This window comes from Odocoileus virginianus, chromosome 22 (genome assembly GCF_023699985.2).
Source record: "Odocoileus virginianus isolate 20LAN1187 ecotype Illinois chromosome 22, Ovbor_1.2, whole genome shotgun sequence".
Classification (NCBI taxonomy): Eukaryota; Metazoa; Chordata; class Mammalia; order Artiodactyla; family Cervidae; genus Odocoileus; species Odocoileus virginianus.
This window is the reverse complement of record NC_069695.1, coordinates 8,904,926-8,923,136: the sequence shown is the minus strand read 5'-3', so window position 1 is coordinate 8,923,136 and position 18,211 is coordinate 8,904,926.

Here is an 18,211-nt window from a genome sequence, read left to right as displayed (position 1 = left end):
ACTTTTTGTATCTATTGTGTGTTCCACTCTGTCTTGTGACATCGGACCATAGAAAGCCCTGCCCGTAAGGAACTACAGTCTTTCACTCAATTATTTGTTGAGTACATTTTAGGGGCACATTCCTGGTGAGAACTAGCACATAGGCTGTCACAGAACTTCCTGTGTAAGGAAGGAGATAAGAGTAAAAACAGATGATAATTGTAGACATTTTATACTCAGTAGTAAAGAATCCACCTGCCAATGCAGAAGACGCAGTTTCGACCCCTGGGTTGGGAAGACCCTATGGAGGAGGAAATGGCAGCACACTGCAGTATTCTTGCCTGGGGAATCCCATGGACAGAGGAGCCTGGCGGGCTACAGTCCATAGGTTTGCAAAGAGTTGGACACTGCTGAGCATGCATTCTTATACTAAAGAGCTTAATGGTATTATTATACTAAAGAACTTAATGGATGGTACAGATGGTAAGAGAAATTCAGAAAAAGGTTGACTTTTGTTGACTGGAAACCTTTTGAGATTTGCTACCTCACTTCCATAGATGGTTGGATGGTGTCACTGACTCAATGGACATGAGTTTGAGTAGACTCTGGGAGCTGGTGATGGACAGGGAGGCCTGGCGTGCTGCAGTCCATGGGGTTGCAAAGAGTTGGACATAACTGAGCGACTGAACTGAACTGACCCCACTTCCTGCAACTCTTATCCTGGTTTCAGGCCCTTCACAAGTCAAAGCTTTGCTCACCCTGTTATCCTAACCAGGATGCTCTTGGGATATCTGGTTCTTTCTCATTATCTTAAGTCTCATTTCAAATGGCTATGCTTCAGAGAGGTCTCTGACTACCACTGTAGGGAACAATCACTCCACTGAAATCAAACATTTTGTAGGTGATTTCCTATCATAGGTGATTCCCTTTGTAGCATTTTTTGTAGCTGACTATTGCATATTAATTTTTCCTGTTTCTTCTTTCTCCTCCCATCATCAACCAAGCTGTAAGCTTAAAGCACTATTGTATAGCTAGTTATACTTCAGTTCAGTTCAGTTGCTCAGTCATGTCTGACTCTTTGCGGCCCCATGGACTGCAGCACTCCAGGCCTCTTTATCCATCACCATCTCCTGAAGCCTACCCAAATTCATGTCCATTGAGTCAGTGATGCCATCCAACCATTTCATCCTCTGTCGTCTCCTTCTCCTGCCTTCAATCTTTCCCAGCATCAGGGTCTTTTCAAATGAGTCAGTTCTTCGAATCAGGTGGCCAAAGTATTGGAGCTTCAGCTTCAGCATCATCCTTCCAATGAATGTTCAGGACTGATTTCTTTTAGGATTATACTTAGTATATAGTATAGGACTTGACACCAAAGTAACAACTATTTATCAAAAAAAATGATAAAAATTAGGATTGGATCATGGAGGGTAGAATCTGTTTTGCTGTTTTTGTTTAGTCACTAAGTCATGTCTGACTCTTTGTGACCCCATGGACTGTAACCTGCCAGGCTTCCCTGTCCATGGAATTTCTCAGGCAAGAATACTGGAGTGGGTTGCCAGTTCCCTCTCCAGATGATATTCTTGACTTAGGGACTGAACCTACATCTGCACTGGCAGGTGGATTCTGTACCACTGGACCACCAGGGAAGTGCAGAATCTGAATAATGATGAGAAAAAGAGAGAGACATCTAAGGATGGGGGAAAAATGGGCTCAGCAAAACTGGTCATGGGGTAATGTAAGATAGACTTGGAAGACAAATTAGGGCCAATTTAGCTTAAGCAGAAAGCTTGGAAAATGTATGACTGAGCAGAACATGAAACAGGAAATGCAAGCTAGGATGTGGGAGATTTTGAATGTCAGCCTAAGCATATCACAAGGCAATTTGGACTTTATCCTGACTATTGTCGATAGGGAGTCACTAAACCTTGATGGAAATTATAAATTAGAAAGCTCAGTCTGACATGTCCCTTGGCACTGATTAACTGAACACATCACCACTCCTGCTTATTTAAGAGTTACTGCAGAGATTTCTGCCCAGACAGTGCTGGGGAGAGTGTTGGTTAAATGCATATAGTAGTGGGAAAGAGACATGACCACTTTCAGACAGAACTCCAAGTTCAGTGAACCGCTGGATAGACAGAAAGTGGGAGGTGTACTTTGAAATTCAGGATGTAGGTCTTCATTTCCTTTTCTCCCAAGTGTATGTGTGTGTGGTGCATGGTGGCTCAGTAGTGTCCAATTCTTTTCAACCCCATGGACTTTAACCTGCCAGGTTCCTCTGTCAATGGGATTTCCCGGGCAAGAACACTGGAGTGAGTTGCCATTTCCTCCTCCAAGGGATCTCTCCAACTGAGGGGTTGAACCAGCATCTATTTTGTCTCCTGCATTGGCAGACAGGGCTCTTGGCCAACTGCACCAACTGGCAAGCCATCTCCCAAGTGTACCCTATATTAAAAGGCTTTCTAAGAGGCTGGACTCTGGCTCAGTAAGTTATAGAGTATTACTCTGGGAAAATGTAGGCTCTGCCAATTATCTGGGATGATGGTCAAGTTGAAGTAACTTTCTCAGCCTCAGCTTCTAAAACCAGAGACTGGATAGATTAATAGCCCCCTTGTCAGGATGAGAGAGATCGTATCTTCACCACAGACATGTTCTTACACTCTATCCCTGAAACTTGGCTCTACCCCACTTCAAAGCAGCTAAGCAAACGATGGAAATGTTCCTTATATGGCACTTACAACAGCCTGACTAACCTATTCACAATTTTGTCTACAATCACGACAAGAGTTGTCAGTACTCTTGAGGCCTATGTTTAGACTTTTCCTATTATTTTCATGTCTCTGACCCTGTCAGGATGTTTTGTTAGGAGCAAGATAGTTGGCTACCAAAGCATTTGAATGCTTTTTTTATGATGGATAGCATTTTTATGATGATAGCATTTTATGATAGCATTTTATGATGATAGCATTTTTAATTCTTACAACCTCATAGTCTTGAACAGCATTTACAAAATAATAAAAGAATGATCTGTAAATAATTTTTTGGTTTGTTTTAAATTTCTGTTGTCGTTCAGTCACTCAGTCGTGTCTGACTCTTTGTGACCCCATGGACTGTAGCATGCCAGTTTTCCCTGTCCTTTATTATCTCCTGGCGCTTGCTCAAACTCATGTCCATTGAGTTGGTGATACCATCCAATCATCTAGTCCTTTTCTCCTCCTGCCTTCAATCTTTCCCAGCATCAGGGTCTTTTCCAATGAGTTGGCTCTTCACACCAGGTGGCCAAAGTATTGGAGCTTCAGCTTTAGCATCAGTCCTTCCAATGAATATTCAGGATTGATTTCCTTTGGGATTGACTGGTTTGATCTCCTTGCAGTCCAAGGGAATCTCAAGAGTCTTCTCCAACACCACAGTTTAAAAGCATCAGTTCTTTGGCACTTAGCCTTCTCTATGGTCCAACTCTCACATCCATACATAACTACTGAAAAAACCATAGCTTTGACTATATGGACTGTTGTTGCCAAAGTAATGACTCTGCTTTTTAATATGCTCTCTCAGTTGGTCATAGCTTTTCTTCCAAGGAGCAAGCGTCTTTTAATTTCATGGCTGCACTCACCATCTGCAGTGATTTTGGATCCCAAGAAAACACTTTATTTTTAAAGACCTTAAGTTAAGGCAGTATAGTTAGAATCCAATCATCTGTTTTCTGGGTCTTCCTCTGGAGATATGTGGTTGATGCCCTGGGACACTTGGGGCCTTACACTCCTCACCTGTCAATTGGGAGGTTGGACTAGATGATTTCTAGGAGGTCTTCTCCCTGTGCGACTGTAGGGTTTTGGGGCAAATTATACCCTCCTAAATTCTCTGAAAATTAGTGTAAAAAAGAGGCTTCTGTGTGGTTTGGGAGGTGAAACCACATGACCTCTAAGATCCTTTTAATTTCCAAATTCTGTGACTAAATGGATTCAGTAGATTCTCACAGATAATAGCTACTTAAAGATATTGACATCATCCACTTATCCACGTTAGTAATACTCTTCATTTCAAAGCTTATAAATATTTCAGAAAACATGCCAGAATTCCACCTCTTCATCCCTCCCTGCTTAGATCATCCTTAGGTAATTGTCCCTTTAAAGTCCCCATGACCTCTGGATAAAGAAAGTTAGCCAGGGTGTACAGAACACCATCCTACAAACTCAAGTTTCAGTATATTTATTCCAATCTTTAATGGCTTTGTGCCCTTGGACAAACTGACTTAACGTAGATGGAGATATTAAGTTCCAGAGGCTACCAAATGTAACTTAAAACATAAAACGGCAATGGCTTGTTAAAGACATACCTGGCTCAGGGCAATGACTAGACTCTGAACATGAGCACTTTTTCCACAAGGATGAGAGCAGCTGAAGGGTCCAACTCACTCCCCAAATTGCTTGCAAGTTGGAAAAAGTGAGAGCCATGTAAGCTTCATAGTAGTAGTGTCCACGGGTAAGCTGGGGTGTGGGTGCTTGTTAGTATCTGGTGGGATGTTTGTTGTTATCACTTTATCTGTCTGTTAAGAAGCTTGTCCTTCAGTGTCTGTCCTGCTCCTCCTTTACGGGTTGTCGCTCAGTCGTGTCTGACTCTTTGCGACCCCATGGACTGTAGCCTATGAGGCTCCTCTGTCCATGGGATTTTCCAGGCAAGAGTACTGGAGTGGGGTGCCATTTCCTTCTCCAGGGGATCTTCCCGACCCAGGGATTGAACCCGGGTCCCCTGCATTGCAGGCAGACATTTTGCCCTTTAAGCCATCAGGGAAGCCCCCTTAGTTTATACCAAACAGTGACCACCTTCGTAGAAGGTGAATGAGCTCCTTGAAGGGGACTTGTGTTAATTCATCTCTTATCACCATTCCTTTGCCTGACTTAGCACATCTTATGGCATCTGGATATATGTACACTTGTTGAATTAAACTTTCATTGTAATGACATGTGGATAAGTATAAAAATAATAAAGTGAGCCATCATCTAAAGAGCATTGCTGCATGGCAGTTATAGTGTCACGTATTAAAGTATCACACTTTATTCCATGCCATGAGGGAGGAATTCTTGTTATCCACCTCTTAAAAATGAGGGAACTGGGACAGAAAGGTTAAGTAGGATTTTCAAAGTCCAAAGCAACCAAGTATGAATGGGATGGAGGAACTTTTAGAGCCCTGTCCTCTTGACCACCACAATACAACCATATTGACTCCTTCAGTCCCACGTATTCTACATGATTTCTTTTCCTAATAGACTACTACTCTCCTTTCAAGACTCAACTCAAAATACTATTTCTGTAGATCTGTCTTTGAGCACTTTTATTCGTGAATCTCATTTTCCAATCCCATCTTAACTTCTTTTTGATTCACTAATCCAACCAACAATGATCTTAATGTTTACTATATATTAAGCATATCATAGTCTGGTCAGAGGGAAAGCTGTTACTCAAATAATCATGTAAACTTTTACCAGCTGTGAGGCATAGTTAAAAAAAAAAAGAACGTAATATTTGATCCGCCTCTGAAGGCTGAGTAAGAGTTAGGAAGATGAAGAGAAATGGGTGAAGGCAAAAGGATAGGCATGTTTAATGCCCAGTGGCAGAGAGCACAGCCCTTCAAGGGACTGCTTGATTAAGGGGAGGGGAGGTTCTTGGTCTGTGGTGAGATCCCAGGGAGTGAGTGATGTCATCAACTTTGTATTTTGGAAAGGTTGCTCTGGTTGAAGTGCAGGTGGGCATTGCAGTTTGAAGCTATTCTAGTCACCCCGGCAGTGATCTAGATTACAGAGCTGGGGTGGTGGAAATGGTGACTGCTCCAGACAGATAGAGTTAAATACACTGTAAAGAGGTCACATTCATGTACACGCTGAGAGATTAGATTTGGCAGGGGGGAAGGGGTGACGACTATTAGGGTACTGGTTTGTGTAACTAGGCTGATGATGAGATAAAGTACTGTAAGTGGACCCTCTTATTTTTAATTTTCTTTTAGAGGTAGTGGTAATATGGAAAGTGGAAGAATCTTGTTAGTTTACCAACAGCATTCATTAGGGCAGGTGATATAGCTGCTGCTGTTAAGTCACTTCAGTCGTGTCTGACTCTGTGCGACCCCATAGGCGATCCCGCCGTCCCTGGGATTCTCCAGGCAAGAACACTTGAGTGGGTTGCCATTTCCTTCTCCAATGTGTGAAAGTGAAGTTGCTCAGTTGTGTCCCACTCTTCGCAACCCCATGGATTGTAGCCTACTAGGCTCCTCCGTCTATGGGATTTTCCAGGCAAGAGTACCGGAGTGGTTGCCATTTCCTCCTCCAGGTGATGTAGATTATCCTGCAATTAGTTTGTGAGCAACTGGGGTCCAGGAAACACTTTTTATTTTTACTTAAACCCCCAGAGCTTGGTCTTCCCTGATGGCTCAGATGGTAAAGAATCTGCCTGCAATGAGGGAGACCCAGGTTCAATCCCTGGGTCAGGAAGATCCCCTGGAGAAGGGAATGGCAGCCCGCTCCAGTGCTCTTGCCTGGAGAATCCCATGAACAGAGGAGCCTGGCAGGCTACAGTCCATGGGGTTGCAGAGTTGGACAGGACTGAGTGACTTTCATTTTCACTTTCACTTTCCAGAGCTTACCTTATAGGTTGATTTATTTGTCTGATAGCCTGATTTTCCTTTAAAATTTTTTTAAAATAAAGTTAAGCACAGAAATATTAAAAAAAAAAAGCGCTTTTAATAAGAGTGTGAGTTTCAAAGAAATATATGCAGAGGTATTATCTTTTCTGGTTAATTTGAATCATGAAAGTTTAATCCAATCTTGATCTTACTTTTCAACTTGATAATAAGCTATTTTTTAAAATATTCAGAATACATATTCTGGTGTTAGAACTATTTCCTAGCCTTAGAGATTGTCCTTGGCTATTTTCCTCCATCCCTTTTCAACTTCTGGCTTCTGGGCTTTTGGCTTGGTCCTCTGGTGAAGATGGCAAAAGGCTGCATTTCTTCCAGTCCTGTAACTTCTGTGAGTAAAGCTAATTTCTTGATTCTTTGAGACTCTGTAGCAGGGAAACGGTTCTATCTGCTGTTTCAGACTTTGTCCACCAGCTTTGAATGCACTGGAGACTGCGTTGCTTTCTAACTCCCCTCTGTGAGCTGTCCTTTCCACCCTTCCCTGGGGAAGAAAGGAACAAGAAGGCTACAGTGACAGGTCCATAGAGCACAAGCCTCTGACATTTTCCCCAGCAGAATATCTTTCAGTTACTTGATTCCAGCTCCTTTAGTGAAGACTCTACTTCTGCCCCTTCCCATCAGAAGCTATTCTGGGTCTCCCCATGCTAGTTCCTCTCACCCTAACATGTGCATCTTCTCATTAAGTGCTGAATAAATGTGATCAGTATCCCATTCTCATCTTTATAGCCCTTTACTAATTCATTCTGGTCAGGGGAGGATGATCACATACAGCCCTTCCTTCTGGGCATGTGTTCATTTAAAGCGCCTGTCAATATTGATGGGGAGAGAGGTTCTTTGAGAAGAATGGCCCCGATTTTGAAAATCATTGGGGGTAATCAGTGGGAGAGTGTGGTGGTTAGAAATAGCTTTTTATACCTAAAGGAGATGAGAAAATCTTCCCGAGAGCTGTCAAATGATGGATAATTTGAAACCCCTTGAAATTATTTATTGGAAACAGGGATGAAAAACTCAGCCACAGTCTTCAGCTTGACAAGACAGGGTTGTTTCATATTTTAAACATTCAAAGGAAACAGCAGGAAAGCTGTCATTAAGAGATCAGTGGATCAAGCCAGTGAGTGAGATAATTGTTCACCGAGAAGAGACAGTTGCATTTTTAATGCCTCCTCAGCGATGGAGGGATGTGGAGATGTATTGTTGGCTGGTTTCTAAGTCAGCTACCTGATGAAAGTGGGCTTGGGGGACAGAAAGCAGAAGACAGATATCTTTGGGAATCTGGAAAAATGAAAACGAGCCTGGATCTGTCTTCTGATTGTTGTGCCAGATACAGCGGTGATAATCTGTTGGTGTTTATTTGCCTGTTCCAATAAAAATGAAGAGCTATTTGGGAGAGATTCCATGTAAGGGGCAGCTTTGGAGAGACAGCCCATTTTGAGCACTGCTAATTGAAGGAGCTACGGTCATTTGAGTGGAACCAGAGACAACTCAGTGGCAAAATAGCGAAACACAGAATCAGCAGCAAAAAATCAGGAGAAATAATAGCAGGAGGAGATTCAGAGGTAGTTGATCCAATGCTAGTACATTTACTAGAGAAAAATCTCCTGTCCTGTTACCTGGTGAAGGTTTTATGGGAGTTGGGTAACACTGGGGCTTGGAAGAGCTCTCAAAGTAGCAATCCTGCTCTCCCCCATTGAGGTTCAGAACCAGTTAAGAAAGGAATCAGGAGATATAAATTTCTTTTTTGCTTTTTAATTTTATGTTTTTTAATTGAAGTATAGCCGATGTATACCTGTCACTTATGCAATACAGTGATTCACAATTTTTAAAGTTTTGGTCTATTATACTTACGATAAAATACTGGCTGTATTCTCTATGTTTGTATAATATATGCTTGTAGCTGATTTTATACAGAATAGTTTGTACCTGTTAATCCCCTACTGCTATGTTCCCCTCATAGCCACTGGTTTATTCTTTATATCTGTGAGTCTGTTTCTTCTTATATTCACTAATTCGTTGTATTTTGAGATGCTACACGTAAGTGGTAACATATAGTACTGGTCTTTCTGTCTTATTTCACTTAGCATGATACCCTCAAAGTCCATCCATGTTGTTCCAAATAGCAAAACTTCATTCTTTTTATGACTGAGCAATAGTCTGTTGTTCATATATACCACAACTTTGTTCATCTGTTGATGGACACTTAGTTTGATTCTACATCTTGGCAATTGTAAGAAATGGTGCCATGAACATTGGGGTACATGTATGTTTTTGAATTAGGTTTATGGGGTTTTTTGAATACGTACCTGAAAGTGAAAGTGAAGTTGCTCAGTCGTGTCCGACTCTTTTCGACCCCATGGGCTGTAACCTACCAGGCTCCTCCATCCATGGGATTTTCCAGGCAAGAGTACTGGGGTGGGTTGCCATTTCCTTCTCCAGGGGATCTTCTCAACCCAGGGATTGAACCCGGGTCTCCCGTATTGCAGGCAGACGCATTACCCATATGTACCTAGGAGTCACATTTTATCTTTAGTCCAGGTAAATCTCTTTGGGAATTTGTATCTTATTTAGATAACTGAGTGCTGGCTTATACTGTGTCCCAGAAGGAAACTTCCATCTATCTCAGGAAGAGCTAGAGAATTGGCAACACAGCTTCCAGGGGCTGAACTTTTAATCTAAGCTTACTGCAGGCCAGTGTAGACCACAAGAGACGGCAGATTTCAGTAAAGGATATGGGGGATTTAAATGAATTCTGCCATTTCTGCTATATAATTAGTTATACCATAAAGAACCACTGAGAGGCCAGATGTGTTTCTTTAAGGGAGGTCACTATGTCCAGGAATACAAGGGGAGTGGGAGATCATATTCACCACACAAAAGAATTCTGGCCATTAGGTCATAACATAGAGTATGTCATTTAGTAAAATTGTATTATCTGTCTTTATTCCATGAGCATTATTAGAGAGCATCCATCATGCAGCACTCATCCCAGGAAGTGATGTTTCCTGTCATTAGAGGTACCAGCAAAGGCTGACATGCATTTACTCGGGGAAGGCTTGTGCATTGGGTGTGTGTCTATCATCCTAGTGCCTGCAGCATATGTTCTGTTATTGCACCAGAGTGTGAAGGGCCCCTGTGTCCACCAAGGATGACCCTTCATCCAACTCACCAGTTCTTACCGTCACTGCTTAGAGGATGGGAAGTCATGGTGTGACCCTCATTTTCTTACTTTATAGATGACAGGGACCAAAAAAAAAGGAGGGAGTGCATGCAGAACAACTTAGTTCTGATTGCTGGCTGGATATGGGTGGGTTGGCAGTAAGGGGCATTCCAAAGAGGTCTGAGCTCTTTCTTCATTCTCAAGGCTGGGCAGCTACAAAGGCTTGCAGGCCTGTGGGGTGCAGCCCAATAGTCATATTTGGGCTGGAATCAGTTATTTCAAGTTCCCTCTAATCTTCCATCATCCCAACATCGTTGGGATTGAAACCAGAAGGAAGCTTTTAGATTCACTAAGGAATAAACCAAATGGCCATTTTGGAAGAGATGGTGCATAATCTCACGTTTGTATCTTCCCAACCAGAAAGTGCAGCTCAGGATGCTCACACTCATATGGTTCCCCCTCTACTATAAGTAGTTGTGTCTGAGCTGTGAAAGTGGTTGCTTCCGGGTGAAGGAGTTTTCTCCTTGTATTTTCCAGTTACCCAGTTGCCATTTGTGTAGTAAAGGATTTAACCTTACCCAGACATTTGACCTGGGCTTCCAGAAGATAATCTCTAAAATCCTTGAAAAGTCTTTGTCTGCCTGCAGGCCTTGGGTCACACTAGATAATCTAAAAGTTTCATACAACTCAGGGGCTGGCCTCATGATACAGTCTTACAATGAGATTTAGAGTAGGCCCTTTGGGTCATACAATGTTAGCTTGACTTCCAGAGGGACTATAAACTGAGATCAAGGGTTTGGGCAGTCACTAAGCCTATGCAGTGGAGCCCTAATAAAATCTCTGGCTACCAAGGCTCAGGTGAACTTCCCTGACTGGTAATACTCCAGGTCTATTGTCAGCCCAAGCATGTTGTCACTCATCACTGCTGGAAAAAGTAGTGCTGCTCATGACTCAGTTGGGAGATGACTGTGGTAGCTTTCTGCTTAGAATTTCCCTGGACTTTGCCCCATGTGTCCCTTCCTTTGGCTAATGTAATCTGTATTGTATCCTTACATTGTATATCTGTACCCTTACATTGTAATAAGCCATAACTGCAAGTGTAAAGCTTTCAGTGAGTTTTATGAGTCTTCCTGGAAAGCTGTTGAATCCCTTTGTGGTCTTGGGGACCCCTGAGCTTGTAGTTGGTGTCAGAATCGCAGGAGATTTGTGGACTCTAACTTTGCATTATCACCATTTTGGTCAAAGTCTCATTCTTACTGAGGGGCTTATCTGCTTCTGCTGTGGAGTCACCTCATAACCATTTTCCAAGTTGTGGAGAAGGGTGAGCTCTTCTGGATCTCTGATGCATTGTGGGATATGCCCAAAGGTTATATTCTATCCAATTCAGTTCAATAAATCACTTACTGGTTTGAAGTTCCTTTTCTACCAGATGGATTAGCAGAATTCCTGGCTTCAAGGAACTTCTCAGTTTCTCCCAAGACAGAAGGCGAAAACTGCGATGACATTAATAAATCCTAACTAGTCTGTAGAGTTAAATGAATGAAGAGAGATTACAGCATATTAGAGAGTTCAGTCCTGGGGCCTTTGTATTTATGTCTCGAAAGTATAGAATTATGAAGATTCTTGTATTTTAGAGATTATATGCATTAATCATAGAGTGAGAAACCTTAAAAAGCAGTGTTTTTTCAAAATACAGTACTTAGACATGACTCAAGTTTTCCCTAAAGGGTTTGTGGAGGGGTGAAGGCCCCAAGTGGAAGTCTGATTGGGAAGAGTTTACGCTTCTTTCCTCTGGGCTTCATTAGGAGCCCTCTGATTTTTTTTTTAAAAAAATCTATTTTATAAATGATTCCATTTTTTAATAAAATAGCTTACTGCTCAGACACACATATATATCCAGATACATAGATCTAGCAGTCCTCTCATCTTATATACTTTGTACGGGAAGAGTTTCAAAATAAGAATGACATTTTCAAGGCTGTACAAGAAAACCTATCAGTGATGAACACAACCAGTTATAAGGGGAAAGAGGTGGCAGCATTTCTGACAACATGGAAGACTGAATTAGAGCAGTGAATGGAGATACAGGGATAGCTGTTTCAGAAGCAAGATGGATTGGTGTGTGAGCAACTGGGAAAACAGAAAGCAGAACCAAAGATCACTTTGAGGTTACTGGATAACTCTATTCACAGCCACTAAGAGGGCAAAAGACTCCTCTGCATGAGATGACAAGGTTAGTTTTATAGAGGTTGAGGGTAGGATTCCAATAGTGCCAGCAGGCAGCTGGAAACGTGGGATCAGAAGTTACTTACTCAGGTACACTCCAGAATCCATTAGGAAGATCAGTGTCATTAAAGAAATGAAAAAAAAGTTCCACCCAGGAGACAGACCCTTTAATTACCTCAATAAATCTTTGAAAGATGTGTTTTAAATGGATTCAAGTTGTACTACTTATGAAAGATGGCTTACTGACACAGATCCATTTTAAAACCTCATGTTTTAATAGGAATGTTAACACTTCTGGCTTCTTCTTACCTGGGAGAGATGAATCTTCATAAAATTCTGTTTTGATCATGTCAGTTCCCTGCTCTAAATGTTTAGTAGCTATCTGTGTACAGATCTTCCAAAATTAGGGAAGTTTCCTTTCCAGGATGAGGTTTAGTTCAATTCTTTGAACTGCAGCAGGGGAAAAGTCACAGGAAACCAAGAGAAAGACTGGTCAGAATGATTCCAGATCCCCCTACTTTATATCAGAAAGAATGTGAAACAATATTAAGATGTTACCTACTCTGCTTCCCGATGGAGGTAAACATCTTCAGTTCAGTTGGTCCTAAGCCCTCCCTGTCTTTCCCACTCTTCTCCTCTTCCCAGCCAGAAACACTTGTTTCCTGATTGGGAGCAAAGAGCTATACTCATAATAGAGGTAGTTTCGCCACAACTCATGTGAGAATTCTGTATACCAGAACTATACCAGAAAGGGTCATTAGTTAGTTGTTAGTTCATTGTACTGTACCTGCAGAACAGGTACTGCACCCTGTACCCAAGGCAAAAACCTATTAACCTCCCTCCCCCACACACTCTTTTGAGGGGAACCCAAAATGTACAGAAAACATACCAAAAAGTTTTGCCTGAATTATGCTAGTGTTGCACGGAAAAGGAATGGTGAGTTAGGATTTAAACATAGTGTGCTCTAATCCATTCTCACAGAGTTCTTTCTTAACTTTAAGAAACTCTAGATTTTATAGTTTGCTGTGAGAGACAGATAATATATGTTAAATCTTAACCAACGTGTTTCATCATCTCAACCCCCTTTAGTGCACTTGCAGTTCTGGAGACCTCTCATGGTTTTAGAGCAAGGATGTGTGAAAAAGGAATAGAGGCATCAATGCTTAGCTTCAGTGCATCAGAACAGGTTCCTTAAATATGCTATAAAGATAACAGACACAGGGGCTTTTGATGAAAAGAGCCAGACTTCTGAGTATGAAAAGTTACACTGTGAACTCAGAGCATAAAGTATTGCTAATATCTGGGAAGTTTTGATGAATTGCCCGTCTGCCTTAGTCATCTGTAAATACAAAATGGAAGGACACATGTGTCAAGATAAAGGCATCGTAAGGAAATCGAAGAGCAGGAGTCATAGAAGAAAACGGATGCATGGGTTCATTTCTGGGAGTTAGTCCTGTATGAAGAAGAGCTCTGGGTCTTGCAGTAGCAGAGACTCATGAACTTCCATCTCACGTCGTCTTATTGTTAGTACAGAGGTTGCTTGAACAGTTAAAAAGAGAAGGAAGTCACATTATGGATCAAAAACCCTTATCAAGAACTATCACATAATGTCATGTATTGTTAGAAGGAAAAGCCCCATGTGATAGTGTGCATATGTATAATCTTGGAATAAAGCCTTGATTTCCAGGCTCCCTTGGGAGCTGTGTGTCAGCCAGGTAACTTAAGTTGTGGTCAGTGAAATTAAGTGGCAGAGGTGAATGCATTTCTGGGAAGAGTCCTTTAGGGAGAAAGATATTTCCCCTCTTCCTTCTTACTATATTGTATGTGGAGAACAGTTTGGTTAGTGTGGTCGGGTCAGCTCAGCCCTGAACTGCCAACATTTATATGACAGGAAAAGAAATCTCTACTTGTTTAAGCTACTGTTATTTTGGATTTTTTGTTGCAGTTAAACAATGAATAAAATTAGGTCTTCTACATGATAAACTCAGTTTTTAAAAAAACTTTTATTTGAAAACAACTTAAGTTGTTTATGGATCTCAGACCAGCATCATGTCAATCTAAGTTGCATTTGACCTGATGCCTTAAAGGATGACAGACAATCAAAAGCCCTGATGGGCTCTGCTCGCTCAGCCTTGAGACTTCATGAGCAACTCTGTCTCCCTCATCCTATACCTTAGTCATATAGGGATGTTTCTGATGACAAATAACAGAGACAGTGGCTCCATGGCTTTCACTGAGTAGGGAATTTCTAGAAGTCCTTACTCTCACATTCTAGAAGTTCCATCCTCTGACAAAATGATCTTGGAAGGAATGGCCTTCCCACCACAATTTTTAGTGGACACACAACTAAGCTATGGCAAGTGGCACAAAAAGAAGTTGCTGCAAGATTCTGAAAAAGATCTCCCTCCCTAGAAAAAATATAAGGAAAAGTCGCCCTCACCATCCCCTCCAACCCTGCCCATGTTACTTCTTACCTTCTTATTTTCAAAAGCAGCTGTGTATGGATACAATGCTTAATACTGTTACACCCCCTCTTGAATTATCTGAGATCAACACAGACTGCCCCCTTCCCAGTTTTCTGATCTACCCGAGCCCCAATCCAAGAGTAGAAATTACCCAACTCTCCTGAGAGTTTTTGTAGTGTCATTCAGAGGTGTCAATAAATAGGCCTTATTTAATGGAAAAATGACTTTTGATAGAGCTAGGAAATCTTCTTCTTGTAAATTCTGTCAAAGGTCCCTTCAAGAGAGGTGGGAAAAACTACCAAAAACCAGATCTTCCTTTGTGTAGACTGAGATGATATTTAAAGATCTCTATGAGACAATGTTGTATAGTATAAAAAACAAGAATTAGAGCCAATTCTTGTTCTCAGTTCAGCTCAGTCGCGTCCGACTCTTTGCAACGCCGTGATGCCTTCCAACCATCTCATCCTCTGTCGTCCCCTTCTCCTCCCAACTTCAATTGTTCCCAGCATCAGGGTCTTATCAAATGAGTCAGCTCCAAAGTATTGGCATTTCAGCTTCAACATCAGTCCTTCCAATGAATATTCAGGACTGATCTCCTTTAGGATGGACTGGTTGGATGTTCTTGTAGTCCACGGGACTCTCAAGAGTCTTCTCCAACACCACAGTTCAAAAGCATCAATTCTTCAGCACTCAGCTTTCTGAATGTCCAACTCTCATATCCATACATGAATACTGGAAAAACCATAACTTTGACTAGATAGACCTTTGTTGGCAAAGCAATGCCTCTGCTTTTTAACATGCTGTCTAAATTGGTCATAACTTTTTTTTCCAAGGAGCAAGTGTCTTTTAATTTCATGGCTGCAGTCACCATCTGCAGTGATTTTGGAGCCCAGAAAAATACAGTCTGCCAATGTCTCCACTGTTTCCCCATCTATTTGCTATGAAGTGATGGGACCAGATGCCATGATCTTAGTTTTCTGAATGTTGAGTTTTAAGCCTACTTTTTCACTCTCTTTCACTTTCATCAAGAGGCTCTTTAATTCCTTTTCACTTTCTGCCATAAGGGTGGTGTCATCTTCATATCTGAGGTTATTGATATTTCTCCCGGCAATCTTGATTCCAGCTTGTGCTGCATCCAGTCCAGCATTTCTCATGATGTACTCTGCATATAAGTTAAAAAAGCAGGGTGACAGTATATAGCCTTGACGTACTCCTTTCCCAATTTGGAACCAGTCTGTTGTTCCCTGTCCAGTTCTAACTGTTGCTTCCTGACCTGCATACACATTTCTCAAGAGGCAGGTCAGGTGGTCTGGTATTCCCATCACCTTAAGAATTTTCTACTGTTTGTGGTGATCCACACAGTCAAAGGCTTTGGCATAGTCAGTAAAGCAGAAACAGGTGTTTTTGTGGAACTCTCGCTTTTTCAATAATCCAACAGATGTTGGCAATTTGATCTCTGGTTCCTTTGCCTTTTCTAAAACCAGCTTGAACATCTGGAAGTTCACAGTTCATGTAGTGTTGAAGCCTGGCTTGGAGAATTTTGCGCATTATTTTGCTAGCATGTGAGATGAGTGCAATTGTGTGGTAGTTTGAGCATTCTTTGGCATTGTCTCTCTTTGGGATTGGAATGAAAACTGTCCTTTTCCAGTGCTATGCCACTACTGAGTTTTCCAAATTTTCTGGCATATTGAGTGCAGCACTTTTGCAGCATCATCTTTCAGGATTTGAAATAGCTCAACTGGAATTCCATCACCTCCACTAGTTTTGTTCATAGTGATGCTTCCTAAGGCCCACTTGACTTCACGTTCTAGGATGTCTGGCTCTAGGTGAGTGATCACACCATCGTGATTATCTGGGTCATGGAGATCTTTTTTGTATAGTTCTTCTGTGTATTCTCGCCACCTCTTCTTAATATCTTTTGCTTCTGATAGGTCCATACAATTTCTGTCCTTTATTGAGTCCATCTTTGCATGAAATGTTCCCTTGGTATCTCTAATTACTTGAAGGGATCTCTAGTCTTTCCCATTCTTTTGTTTTCCTGTTTCTTTGCATTGATCACCGAGGAAGGCTTTCTTACCTCTCCGTGGTATTCTTTGGAACCCTGCATTCAAATGGGTATATCTTTTCTTTTCTCCTTTGCGTTTTGCTTCTCTTCTTTTCACAGCTATTTGTAAAGCCTCCTCAGACAGCCATTTTGCTTTTTTGTATTTCTTTTTCTTGGGGATGGTCTTGGTCCCTGTCTCCTGTACAAATGTCACAAACCTCCATCCATAGTTCATCAGGCACTCTGTCTATCAGATCTAATCCCTTGAATCTATTTCTCACTTCCACTGTATAATCACAACAGGTTTGATTTAGGTCGTACCTGAATGGTCTAGTTGGTTTTCCCTACTTTCTTCAGTTTAAGTCTGAATATGGCAATAAGGAGTCATGATCTGAGGCACAGTCATCTCCCAGTCTTGTTTGTGCTGACTGTATAGAGCTTCTCCATCTTTGGCTGCAAAGAATATAATCAGTCTGATTTTGGTGTTGACCATCTGGTGTTGTCCATGTGTAGAGTCTTCTCTTGTGTTTTTGGAAGAGGCTGTTTGTTATGACCAGTGTGTTCTCTTGGCAAAACTCTATTAGCCTTTTCCCTGATTCATCCTGTACTTAAGGACAAATTTGCCTGTTACTTCAGGTGCTTCTTGACTTCCTACTTTTGCATTCCAGTCCCCTATAATGAAAAGGACGTCTTTTTTGGGTGTTAGTTCCATAAGGTCTTGTACATCTTCATAGAACCGTTCAACTTCAGCTTCTTCAGTGTTACTGGTTGGGGCATAGACTTGAATTATCATGATATTGAATGGTTTGCCTTAGAAACGAACGGGGATCATTCTGTCGTTTTTGTGATTGCATCCAAGTACTGCATTTTGAACTCTCTTGTTGACTATGATGGCTACTCCATGTCTTTTAAGGGATTCTTGCCCACAGTAGTAGATATATCGGTTAAATTCAGCTGAGTTAAATTCACCCATTCCAGTCCATTTTAGTTCACTGAGTCCTAAAATGTCGACATTCACTCTTGCGATCTCTTGTTTGACCACTTCCAATTTGCCTTGATATTCTTGTTCTACCAAGACTGAATTCCATACCTAAGTCAAATTTTCTTAGATTTATTTTTTCTTGCAAGATTAGGAGCTTAGAATATATATTCTTTAGGTTGCTTTTAACTCCAAGTCAGTTATCTCATCCTTAAAGGATGATTGTCTGTCATCCTTTAATGCATCAGGTAAAATGTAACTTAGATTTTGAGATAGAGTTTCTCAGAACTATTGAAATATTTTCTCATTCTTTATCATTCCATTCATCCATTTATTCATTTTTTAAACTTGAGATATATATGGTATAACATTCTACTAGTGGTAGGTGTAAAACACAATTATTTGGTGAATACATATATTACAAATAGTTACTGCAATATTTCTGTGAAAATGCTGTAAGAATTTTGATTGAGATTGTGTTGAGTCAACATAACTTTGGGTGGAATGGATGTTTAACAATATTCTTCCAGTCCATGAGTATAGATTATCTTTCCGCTTACTTCTCTTTCATCAGCGCCTTAAAATTTTCAGTGTACAGGTGCATGTATGTGCAAATAGTGACAATTTTATTTCCTTTCTGACTTGTGTGCCTTTTATTTCTTGCTTATATGCCATG